The sequence below is a fragment of the Hirundo rustica genome, chromosome 1 (assembly GCF_015227805.2).
Source record: "Hirundo rustica isolate bHirRus1 chromosome 1, bHirRus1.pri.v3, whole genome shotgun sequence".
Taxonomy (NCBI): Eukaryota; Metazoa; Chordata; class Aves; order Passeriformes; family Hirundinidae; genus Hirundo; species Hirundo rustica.
In genome coordinates, this window is record NC_053450.1 from 42,506,948 (window position 1) to 42,517,902 (window position 10,955).

The window sequence follows — 10,955 nt, forward strand, 5'->3', positions numbered from 1 at the left end:
TTTAATCTTTGCATTAGAAAAAAATATCAGGCAGCTCAGTAACAGAAAGCTAGGCCCTGTCAAAACAACTTCTGCGAACCATCTCAGGTTTAATCAAAAACCATAAGTGATTCCTAAACTGTTTAAGCATGACGGGCTGATGCATTAAACAGCTAGCACTGGGAAGACTGACTCTGCCAAATTATTTTCCAAATAATTATGCACTTCCTCTGCCTTCTTTAACATGATGTGAAAAATCTTGAATACTACTCATTCGTCCCAGCTTCTGCAAAAGATTTTCCTTTCCCCTCCAAAATCAGATGGAAAAGCAGCCTTGTGGCATTCTTTCCTGAGTAGTTAAAATGAAGACTGTGGCCATGGAGGGAATCCAAAGCTAAATTCACTATTGAGTAATCCTGCTGGAGTAACAGCATTTAAGGCATCTATTTTGAACTATTTTTAAGCAACTAAGGAGGAGACAATTTGAACTTTCCTGTTGGGTGGGCACATATGCCTTCTTGCCCTTTTGGTAAGGACTCTGTAGCACATGCCTTGTTAGCCAGCAGCGCAAAAAAATGCTCCCTGATTCAGAGCGTGCACATGTGTACTCTAAAACAAGGGTCAAAATCTTCTCTCATCTAAACCTATCTAGCACAGCATGACCTGTCATAAGCCTCTACTGCACTCTCACACAGCAAGGCCTCTCCTGACAGAGTATATTCCCTCTCATTCTCTCTCCATGTCTGCTCCAGGAACACAGTGTCCCTTTCACGCCCTTCCATCTTGATCAAGTCACAAGAAGGCACAATCAGAAATCTCCCAAGGTCTGTGCTGCCAAAGGTTGCGGTGAGGATGCAGTCATTTGTTACAGCCAGTTCTCCCTTGTCTTCATCTGTTGCCTCCTGAGGATTGCACACACTGCACTAAACTAGTGGGAGAAAGGGAAGCGTATGACTCAAGCCTTCCAAATAAATTATCTTTTCTTTAAACAAGTCAAACTGAGGAACAGGGTGAAATGGGAGCAGTGTAACTAGAGTGACCTGATGTCAACCATTTGCTATATGATCTGAAGCACCAGACAACACAACTCGAGTTATCTCCACAGTCTGTGCAACTTCGTCCTTTCTAAAGTCAGGCACTCCTGTTTCACACATTGCACCAGCAGCTGCAGAAATCACCTGCTGATGCACAACTCACCAGTGGATAACAACCTGGTTGGCCACTACCAGCTTGGGGTATTAGTGGGGTTTTGTTTTAGAAGTACAAGAAAAGAGCTCAGGTCTGGCTCTGCAAGCTTGCCTGAGACACATCCATCAGACACTCAAGTTTTCCATCACCACTCTTTTGTATTTCACAATGAGAGAAGAGCTGTCATTAGGACAGGTCCTACTGGATGCCATTTATGCCCCTCTTTTCCTCAATGCTTTTACTTTCCCACAGGATTTCACGGCTTCCCCTTGATGCCCATCTCCATTCAGTCTTGTTCACGACAGCAGCACACCTTTCACCCACATTCACTGCCAACACCACCTGTGTCGTGAGCCCAGTCTTATTCCTCTTCCATAAAAAAAACGAGGACATGTAGAAACTGTAGCAACAAAACGTGGTGCTCTGCCCAAGGGAGGACCATGGTCCTTCCTTAGGGATTTACCTCTCTCAGGACCTCCAGTAGGAGTCTCCATGCCCCTGGCACACCGTGTCCAGCCCAGCAGCTGCTGTGCTGTGTAAACACTTGCTCCTGTTTCAGCAAGATCCAATAATCAAATGGGGACCTCTGGCCCCAAGCCCCCATTCATCAGAGCACCCAGTTACATGGGGAGTTTAATTCAAAATTATTATGAACCCCTCGGGCCAGGAAAAAAACAACAACAACAACAAAAGATATGTTTATTGTGGTAGCTTTTGTCCAAGAGATAAATAATTTTCTCAAATTTTGTAAAAAACATTATTGGCAGCATTATGAAGTTAAAAATATAACAAAATTTAATGGTTTCAGATGCTTATCATGTCAATGTAACTGGAAAATACCTTTAATATGGAAACAAATTAAATTTGGCAAAGAATTAGTACTTAAGACGGCCCAATTGCATTTTGTAATTCAAAAAAAACCCGAAAAAAGATAAGACACTGTGAATTAAAAATAACCTCTGCATGTTAAATTCTCGTGAACTTTCATTAAGGTTTGTGTTACAAGTCCCAAATGTAACATTGCACATTGTAATATGTGCAATTCCTTTATTTATAAAATACTTTTTAAGCTACTTATAACTAGAGCCAGAAAAATGACTATATAAAAATGTTATCTTCTCAAATTACAACTTCATTTCCAACGTGTGTATATAAAACAGAGATCCAATCTCAATTTCAATATTTCAGATGCACAACTGAACTTTCAGTGCCAATTGGATCCATATACAATTCAGTTGTGTCTGTTTATTTTACTGATAAAACCTGGTACCAAAGCTGACACAGCTTTATTAGAGATAGAGCTGGATTCTCTTCTAGTTTGGGAATTACCTGCAGGCTAACCAACTGTCCCATAGTTGCAGTTCTTCTTTACAGATGATGAATGCAGGAATCAGAGGGGACTTGTTCTGACCTCCTTGGGCTGGGTTCACAAGGCTACCATCCAGAAAGAAAAAAGGGGTTCACTTCATTTTCCCTACAAGCATACATAATTTATCAAGTGTTCCAGTGACCTGACAAATTGTTTATCATCCCTATAGAGCAGTATTTTTCAGGTTAGAACCCAAGAAGCTTTCAGCTGGAATGCTATATTGTCATCTCTTGAGAATTTTAAAATAGGATTTGGCTTGGCCTCTCAGATTAAACCATGTCTCCCACGATGCACCATGTATTGGACCTCCTTCTAGAACATACCAAGAAAGGTTCTTTGGTGTTTCATGGCAAATATTTCATTCCTTAAAGAAAAATGTTAACGTGGGACAACAAAGTTTGTAGCAAGACAAGGTTTGTTGGTTTTTTTTTATTTTGGGGGGGGCGGTGCGGGGGGATTCAGATGTTCACCTTTCTGATGAAATGTACAAGGTTTTTGTAAAGAAAACCTCTGAAGTCCTCATTTTCAGACAAAAATAGAGGAGAAGCAAATTTTTGAAATCATTCTAAATCAGGTGGTCGTGAAAAAAAAAGCTCTTGCAGACTTCAGTGTTTGCCACCACTCCAACCACAGAGTTACTATATTTGACCGTAAGATCGTATTAATCTTACTTGACCATAAGATCTTTCACATGAACAAGAAATCCATGTATTTCAAATCAACCTGTTTTCTTGCTTTCTGGTATGCCAAAAGCATATTCAGCTCTCAGAGAATTTTTCTCCTCACACCTCAGCAAACTATAATCTTAATCAAGGGAAGGGTCACATTTTGGATGGCACTATGAGTTTGGAAGGGAAGTCCCTTCTCTTCAGCTAGCCATATGTAACACTATGTTTCATCTGCTGAAAACAAGACTGGTTTCTTTTAAGACCAAAAGGACCGATTAAATAATTTAATTTGACATCTTGCAAAAATATCCTGCTTCCTGTAATTACTTATGCCGTAAGACCTGCCCTGGAAACTTGTCGTGGACCAAGATCCAATAGTCTCCATTTTCTGAATCTTGCAGCACAGCTGTGCCACAGCTCTTTAGCCCCTCACTTCAGGGTCAGCTGCTACTCCATTTGCAGGAACATAAGGGCACTGGTACAGAAGCCCAGCTTTGTGCCAGCCCTCACTTTGACCATTTAATAATTTACCAAAAAAAAAAAAAAAAAAAAAAAAAAAAAAAAAAAAAAAAAAGCTTAAGACAAAGTAGGTGGAAAGTATACATTACAGAAAGGCACCTGACTCTAAAGTCAGCTGTTTAAAGAATATTTTTGTTGTTTCCTTCATAGACTCATAGAATGGTTTGGGTTGGAAGGGGTCTTAAAGATCATCCAGTTCCAAAACCTTTGCCATGGGCAGGGACACCTTCAAGTAGACCAGGTTGCTCAGAGCCCCATCCAGCCTGACCTTGGCCTTTCTCTTACCACAGCAAGTTCTAAGGCAGCAAGTGCGTAAACAAGTCTCACATAAAACAGTTTTCACTGAAAACTTTTTGCACATCCAAGTCCAGCCAGCTCTGCCAGAGCACCTCCTGGAGTAATACCCAGCTCCCTTTGCAGGCTTTCCTTGTTGCCTACACGACACAGCAAATACCAGCAGACACGTATAAGCCAGGGAAGGACAAACCATTTCATACTGTGAGCTGCTTTATCCTTACTTTCCAGCTCAAGGAGCAGACAGGAAGAGGGGAAAAACAGGAGGTCAAGGTGGCAGAAACAGCCCTCACGCAAATGGAGGTAAGGGCTGCTCAAGGCCAACAGGCACTAGTGTTTCACATAATGAGGAATCACAGAGTATCCTGAGTTGGAAGGGACCCACAACGATGCTCAAAGGCACAGTCTATACAGACTTTTCTAGCATCCCATTTGTCAAGAAGAAACCTGAGAACTTACACCCAATTAATATTCACATTTAAGCCAAGCCTGATACATATCACTATTTCGTTGCCCAGTTAATGTACAATTTATCCATCTCTGCCTGTAAAATAGAGCTCTCATCCATTAGATCTGGACTCCCTCAAGAGAAATTTGATTTAAGTCAATGAGGAGTCTTGGCCTCCTGATGGTATCTTTAGCAGCCAGAGATTGTTTTCACTGTTTGGCCTTCAAACATCAGCTATGCACTATTACCTTACTCAACTCAAGAAGGAAAGACTTGGAATTTATATTTGTGTTAGCATTTTCAAAAATATCCTTCCTGCTTGCATCATCATCACTGCAAAGGGGTTCAAATGCAGCATCTTGTGTCCTATAACCACTGAGCAGCTCTCTGGTAAAAAACCTGCACTGGTACCAGGCAGATTTGACATGTATTTTAGAAGTTTTGTGCTTATTTTTCTAACATCATATATCACCATTCTGATTTTGGTATAATTTCCCTCTAGTTACCTGAATTGGAGGGTTGTCTGTTCTGTATCCTCATGTCACATCTGTTAAACAATGCCCCACTTAAATTTCTTGTGAAAGGACTTAAGCTTCTCAAGAGTCTCTCTCAGGGGAACAGAGAAGTGTAACCCCAGAATTTGCAGCAGCACATCCTGCCTATAATTTCAGGTAAGAACATTTCACCTCAATTAAAAGTACTGAAGGAATACACAGAGAGGGGAGAAGTGAGGATTTAGTTGTTACTACGTGCTGTCAGAGCTATTTCACCACACTTACTCCAGATGACCTGTAGCAATACTGTGGAACGTGTCAGAAGTATACATTACAAGTGAGGTATTCAAATTATGGGGAAAAAAAAAAAAAAAAGAGTTCATTTTCATTACTAATGGAATGCATATAACAAATACATATCGAATTTCCTAACTACAGGACAGAGGTCACTTACAGCACTCTGCCTGTTTTAAGGTCGGCATCAAACAACAGAAAGCATGAACAAACCTCATTTCCGAGCCTTCATTACTGTCTTAAGAACCAGATGATTTTACATACAGCTTTTTATTTCTGCCATATTGCAGACTCAGACAGACATTAACAAGCCACGTTTCATAATGGTCTGAACCCCCATCAGATGGCCATATTTCAGTACCAACATCATGCCCATTAGCACAGCCCGTTCATTCACAGCAGCCACACCCACCATTCGCAGGAGACTCTGGGACAGTCTCTCTTGGGAGAGTTAATCCCCTGAGGAGATCGCCCGCTGGTTTATATAACGACATTGCATTTCCACTTCCAAATCCTAAGAAATAGTCTCTTTTCTCCTTTAGTCTACATCTGTCAAAAGCCTGATAGTCCAGTGTTTCACACTCAGGGAAGGGTTTAGTGTCTTAACCTTTTCAGAATTAATTGCATTTCCCATATCCATCAGAAGAGATTTCTTGGAGAAATAAATTCGGCCAATAAAGGGATATGCTGCTTTAATTCTGTTTAAACAGAATAAGCAAGAAAGGGGTGAGAGTCAGGGCTACTTTATATCATGTGTAACAGAAGGCAAAACAATTCATAGGACAAAGGATCCAAATCGGTGCAAATGAAACTTCTTTCAGCTTGCACATAGGCACATCAACAGTACTGGACACAAACACTAATACTAGGCTAGCCCAGAGCCACCTTTTCTCTTTAGCACTTGTGAGACATTTTTATTGAGAAGTAAAAAATAAAAGGAATGTTAAAAAAACAGAATTAGCCGGAGAGCAAACACACTGTAGAAAGATGCTACTCCTCATCCATGCCTAGAGCACCCTGAGGCCTGCAAGCTCAGGACACATGACACTTGAAAAGACATGGGAAACAGAAGGCTGTGGGAAGGCAAGTCATAAGGCTATGCCTTGCACTTGCCAAAAAAAATGTCACCACATCTACCCTTTGCCACAAAAAGCTGAGGATGAGGGTCAAGTGTCAGCATGGGGGGTAGAAACAGGCAGCCAAAAAAGAAGAGGTGGGCAGATGCCTGTGGGGTCTGCCATGAGGGGGAAAAAAAAGCAGCATCTTACAAACCTGTTCACTACAAGTCCCACATTCATAACTGTTTCCAAATGGATGGCTGTGAAAAGCCAAAACAAACATTCCCAATTCTTTTTGAACCCATCAGACAATATAGGAAAAATATGTGCATTTTATGGTTTGAGGGCACAACCTTTTAATTATGTGTTTGCATTGTCATGTCCAAGACCTTTTTTCTCCTCAAAAATTAATATTTCCTCAAGCAATGCAGCTATTTATCTTGGATGAACATAAATTGAAACAGAATCTGCCTGTGCAGAGGCGCAGAAGGGTTAGAACATGACACCTAGGGGAACTCAGAACGCACTGCAATGCAATCCTCGTCATTTTTCTAGGGCCTTTTCAACTCGGTTCCCTACAGTTCTGAAGAGTTTCCAGGTATTGTTTTGCATATGCTGTATGCGCATGTGCAGAGGCACTTTGAAAACTGAGAACAAGTACAGGTAGTGGGGAAGGTAGGGAGAAACTGAAGAAAAGAAAACGTAGGAATTTTCTTTGTACTGGAGCTGAAAAGCAGCTCCTGGCATCTTAGACCAGCAAGTGTTCTGGCATATAATCACCTCTCATTTCTCTATGATAAAGCACAGCCTCATGAGCTGAGGAAAATGTCAATCAACTGCTTTTACCACTAAGGATTTATACTTGCAGAAAGACTGTAAATTAATGTTTACAAGTGATAAATTAAAATATATTGTGCCATTACAAGAAAATCCAGGCCTATTTGGAATACATTCCATTTAGTCATATTTGAGGCTCTCAGAAAACTTACATCTAGTGTTCAGGCATCAACTTTCCCCCCCTTCAGGTCTTACAGACTTAGTAGTTGGCCAACAATCCACACAGTAACTTCCAAAATGTGCATTACAGCAATAACAGAAGCAGAAATAGCAGAGGTCATTTTTACTTAATTACTTAATGGATAAGTAAGTGCTAAAGCACCAAGAGGACACAGGAGGACTTTTTCCATAATCAATCTAATTATTATTTCACAAAAGAAAAGGTTTTTTGCGCACACAACAACTTTCAAGCTAGAACATTTAAAAACAAACAAAAAAAGTGCTTCCTACAGAATTTACACAATGTATCTCTGATATGGACCCAGCTTGGTGTAGTGCAAATGAACAAGCTCCTTTATCAATAACTGCGCAACAGCGCACTAGGAGGGAAAATCCAGGCTTAGTCACTCCGTGTGAATTCTGACATCTGCAAAGATTTCAGTGAGATGCTTTTGGACAAAACCAGTCGGGCAGCCAGGTCTGGGTTTAGTCATGGGTGAAATTTCCACACACACTAACACTCACAGGCCTTGCATGTCCTGCCGTGGAAGGGTGAAAACTTCCCCCTTGTGACCTCAGCTTCACTTCTCTGTTGATTAAGCGGAATTTCAGCTGCGCCTTACAACTCACTGTCCCCAGGTGTTGCAATCAGGGGGATTTGCAATCAGCAAAGAACACCCTCTCTAAGTAAAAGAATATTATTTGCAAATACTTCAGCTTTCAGAAGTTTGCCTGGAAAGTATTGTAGTGCAGACTCAAAATGTTCTGTTACGAAAGGAGGGGGAAACAGAAATCTGAAATGTGTTCCAAATGAATCCCAAAATTTTGAAATCTATGAGGCATAACTTGACCAGAGAGAGCTGTGAAGTTGCCCATTAGATTATTTGCCTATACTCTAAATCCTTTACTTACTCCATCTAGGAGGCCGTGCTCAACCCCAGCATTAAAAGGTGAATTGTACAAGGCCCTCATCCCCCACAGAAATGAATTCACAAGGCAAGCACTGTGACCTACAATTGTTTTGTAACCCAGCAGAAACATCCCTTTTCTTCTTTGTTAACTGTTGCTGTGTGTTATTTGTTTTCATATCGTATTTTATATTGGGTTTTATGTTATAATGGTTTGTTCTGTACTCCCCTGTTCTCCTGGAAAATGTTATAACCTGAGGTTTGTCCTTGCCCTTTTCCCTGTCAATCTTCCCACACGTCTCCCAGTCCCCTCCTGTGGGCCCTGTCTGTCATTTGGCTGTTCCACCCAGCTTCTGGAGAGTTTGGGTAAGGAGATCAAATGATAGGGCAGGAGCCGAGGAGGTTCCTCCCTTTATGTTCCCATTGGTTTCTTTGAATGTCCCTCCAGCCCTGTTCCACTCCCACCTTGTCCCTCACTGGGTGTTGGTTTGTCCCCTCCTTTAGCCCCCTCCCCTGGATATAAGCCCGGACCACGAGGCTGGGCCAGGACTTGGCAAGAGCTGCGGAACTGAGGCAGACATCTGAACCGGACGGGATAAAGACCTGAAGAAAGGCCTTGGACTCACCCACAGATGATGTCTGGCTTCTTTCCTGTGCCAGTAGACATGATCTCTCTCTCGTGACAAGGGGAAAAAGCCCCTCCACTGCTCCCCAGGTTTTTAGGACCCAGAGGAGTTTTCCTGTCTTGCGCAGTCTCGAGCTAGCCTGGGCGAAACGGAGCCAGCGGCTCCGAAAGAGACGAGCGACAGTAAACCACTGTCATTTCTGTAACATCAAAAAAATTAAAGATAGGAAGTGACAGTCAGGTTTTTCAGTCAAAGCGTAACTTCCAAACTTACAATCCACAAGTAAAAGTTCCCAGATTAAACAAAATAAAACCAAACCAAACCAAAACAAAACACAACACCCTCTTTGGGCAAAGCAGAAAAAAGCAGTCCAATAATTTATTTTGCTCTGGTTCAATGTGCATGGGGTACCAGTGCTTTATTTAGCTGCAGCAGGAAAAGCTCAACTCAGCCTTGGCCACAAAAATACTTGAAAACTCAACGTATTTACCATTATCACAGTGAGTCTTAAAACATCTCTGAAAAATGAGGCAGCTCCGATGGCAGCAGAGACCTGCATAAATCCATACTCCATATTCATTAATTTGAATAAAGGAAACAAGGATCAATCCCATCATCCTGCCACACAAAGCTCTTCTGTACCTGTATACAAGAAGAAAAAGAGCAATCCTTTTTGCCAGTGATGGTGTTTTCTGGAAATGCTTTAACAGTTTTTTCACCCCAGATTAATTTTGTTAGGGTCTGTAGAAACTCCTTTCCCACAAAAGCTCTAGCAACCGTCCTTAGTATGACCATTTACTTAATGCCAATCACAAGCATGCAGCTGCCAGATTTAGCACACTCTGAAGAAAAAGGACAAACAGCGTGTCTGTCGTCATGTCCTTCCAAGCACAATGAGAATTGACCTTATAGCAAAAGTCAGAAGTATAGGTCACAGAAATACACACTGGGATATTTCAGATTAAAGGGCCACACTTCTAGAACTCCGGCCTTGTATAATTTCCCAAAATTAAATCTGCATGCTCCCCATAAACCTGGCAAGTAAAATATTACACTCATATAATAATTGGGCAAAAAGGAGTAAATAATAGGTACTAATGACTTGGCCAAAACTAACCAGGAATGAAGTCGTGAAGAGAACCCGAGAGTCCTCAAACCAACCTACAACGAAAAGCTAAACCAAAACATATCACAGCTACCTGTGTAGCACAGGTACTACACATTATTGCTGATGTGATACACAACATTCCATCCCATATGCAAGGAATTAGATGTACAGACTCAAGTGTCAGACAATGAACAGGATTTGTACATTCACTTCCCAGAAATTGTGGATAATTATTATTATTCATACAATAGTTATTTTTATGATATGTATTGTATAGTCATTTCTAACTGTGCACAGGGGGAATTAGCTCAAATGGTAGAGCGCTCGCTTAGCATGCGAGAGGTAGCGGGATCGATGCCCGCATTCTCCAGCGTCACGTTTTGCTGAACAAGGGGCTGGAGAGCAGCACTGCAGGAAGGGCCCCAGGGGTTGGTGGAAAATTGAACATGAGCCAGCAGTGGCCTGGCTGCCAGGAGGGCCAGCCCTGTCCTGGGGGGCATCAGGCACAACATCAGGCAAGGGAGGAGATTGTCCTGCTCTGCTCTGTGGCCTCACCTCAGCCTCACCTCAAGTGCTGTGAGAAATTTTGGGCACTACAATATGAAAAAGGCATTAAGCTCTTACAGAGCATCCAAAGGAGGGCTACAAGGGTGGTGAAGGGTCTGAAGAGGAAGCCTTATGAAGAGTGGCTGAGGTTACTTGGTCTACTCAGACTAGAGAAGAGGAGACTGAGGGGAGACCTCATTGCAGTCTGAAACATCCTTTTGAGGGGAAGATGAGGGATGGACACTGATGTCTTCTCTGTTTGACCACTGACAGGACCCTTGGGGTCTGCAGGCCCAGACACAGAAATGAATACATGATTTGATCTGAGACCTTGGAAAAGGCTTTCAGATTTAGAGACCAGAAGCAAGAATGTGGATTTGTAGTTTAAGTAGAAACATGATAAGCTAGATTGTGGAAAATTTTCTGCTATAAAAGTTTGGCTAGAGAATTTGTTACAAAG

The 10,955-nt window shown here is 41.8% G+C and overlaps 1 non-coding gene across 1 annotated transcript; it reads left to right on the forward strand.

The window, feature by feature from the left end:
• Positions 1-10,246: 10,246 nt before the first annotated feature.
• On the forward strand, positions 10,247-10,319 carry TRNAA-AGC (transfer RNA alanine (anticodon AGC)). The gene has a single exon. It is a non-coding gene; the product is annotated as a tRNA-Ala (tRNA).
• The last annotated feature ends 636 nt before the right edge of the window (positions 10,320-10,955 follow it).